We start from the raw sequence: 1,787 nt of genomic DNA, 5'->3' as shown, positions 1-1,787 counted from the left end.
CAGTAATCAGAAACAAAACAGACTTTTGAGGACAAGGTTAAGAAGAAAGAGAAAGGGAAAAACAACAAAAAAAAAGATAGAGGGAAATGCACAGTAATCATAATTATAAATATGAATCATAAACTTTAAATGTGAAACTGTAAATGTGAATTCACCCATAAAATGGAAGCAGATAGCAGAATGGATTAGAAACCAGAATCTAATATGTTGTTTAAAAGAAACACACTTGAAACTGAAAAACACACATAGAATGAAAATAAGGAGCTAGAGCAGAATCTATTATGCTTCAGCTGAGTTTAAAAAAAAAGGTTTTAAAAAATCATGATCTCAGACAAAGAAAAAGCAAAAATAGACCTAAATAAAAGAGATAATCAAGAAAATTACATTTTGCTAAAGGTATCATAGACAATGAAGTAATATGTAAAAGTTTCCTATTAAGCTTCTCTGATAAAGGCCTCATTGCTCAAGTATATAGGAAACTGTTACATTTATTTTTTAAAAAAAGAACCATTCCCCAATTGATAAATGATCAAAGGGTATGAACAGTTTTCAGAAGAAGAAATCAAAGTTATTTATAGTCATATGAAAGAATGCTCCGGCCACCTGGCCTTGAGAGTTCCTCGGGAGATGGCGTATGCCAATCGGTCTGGGGGCCGACAAGGACAGGTTCATTTGCATTTATCCTGCATATTTAAATGACAAGAAGACCATTGCGGAGGGACGACGATCCCGATTGACAAAGCTGTTGAGAATCCTACAGCTACAGAGATCCAAGATGTATGCCTGGCAGTTGGACTTAATGTGCACATTGAGAAAAATAAAATGTACTCCAGAGAGTGGAATCGTGATTTACAATATAGGGGCAGAGTACAGGTTCAGCTAAAACAGGAAGATGACAGCCTGTGCCTTGTAAGTTCCCGTCATGTAAGTCGGTAATGTTGTACGCAGCTAAAATGATACCCAAACTAAAAACAAGGACACAAAAAACAGGAGGTGGTGACCAAAGCCTTCAGCAAGGAGAGGGAGGTAAAAAAGGCAAAGGGAAGAAGTGATCCAGTGATACCTGGTTGCTGAATGTATGTCAGTCCTACAAAAGATGAGAATGAACATTGATGATTTGCTCCTGAAGTGAACTATGAAAAAGGAAACTGAAGAAGTATGATTTGTTATCTTCACTTAACTGCAATGTGTATGTTTGTGCCTCTGAACTTCAACAGAGCAGTCAACCAGCTTGAGTTCACGAAATAAAAAAATTGGCATTGGAAAGTTAGTGTTTATAGAGCACAAAGCCAGCAGAAGTCCTCTGCAGACCAGCACTGAATTGTGGGAGGAATATGTATGTGTCTTTATAAATTTAAAAGTCATTTGGTCAGTGGACTATACAACTTTAAGTCATTTGCTCTTCTGTGCTGTTTGTCATACTGTAAGTGTCTTAGCTTAGGAAAAAAGTTATACTTTCTGAGTATATTCTGTTTAAATTAAAGATTTCATCAATCTTTAATTTACATTCTGCTCAACTTTTGTTAATGTTTAAGTTCATGAAATAAAGCATTTGAAATTGAAAAAAAAAGAATGCTCCAAAAATCACTATTGATTAGAGAAATATAAATTAAAACAATTCTGAGATACTAGCTCAGAGTCAGTGTATTAGATTGGCTAACATGACAGAAGAGAAAAATGACAAATGCTAGAGAGGATATGAAAAAATAAACTCTAATACATTATTGGTGGAGTTGTGAACTGGTTCAACTATTCTGGAAAGCACTTTAAAACTATGCCCAAAGGAC

The 1,787-nt window shown here is 35.0% G+C and overlaps 1 pseudogene; it reads left to right on the top strand.

Moving 5' to 3' along the window:
- The first annotated feature begins 627 nt into the window (after positions 1-627).
- LOC138168696 (signal recognition particle 19 kDa protein pseudogene) lies at positions 628-1,573 on the top strand (annotated as a pseudogene).
- The last annotated feature ends 214 nt before the right edge of the window (positions 1,574-1,787 follow it).

Source organism: Petaurus breviceps, unplaced genomic scaffold (genome assembly GCF_028583685.1).
Source record: "Petaurus breviceps papuanus isolate PSGF00001 unplaced genomic scaffold, PetGlider_PUasm1.0 37, whole genome shotgun sequence".
Taxonomy (NCBI): Eukaryota; Metazoa; Chordata; class Mammalia; order Diprotodontia; family Petauridae; genus Petaurus; species Petaurus breviceps.
Note: the sequence above shows the minus strand (reverse complement) of the source record. Positions and strands in the feature narration are given on the sequence as shown.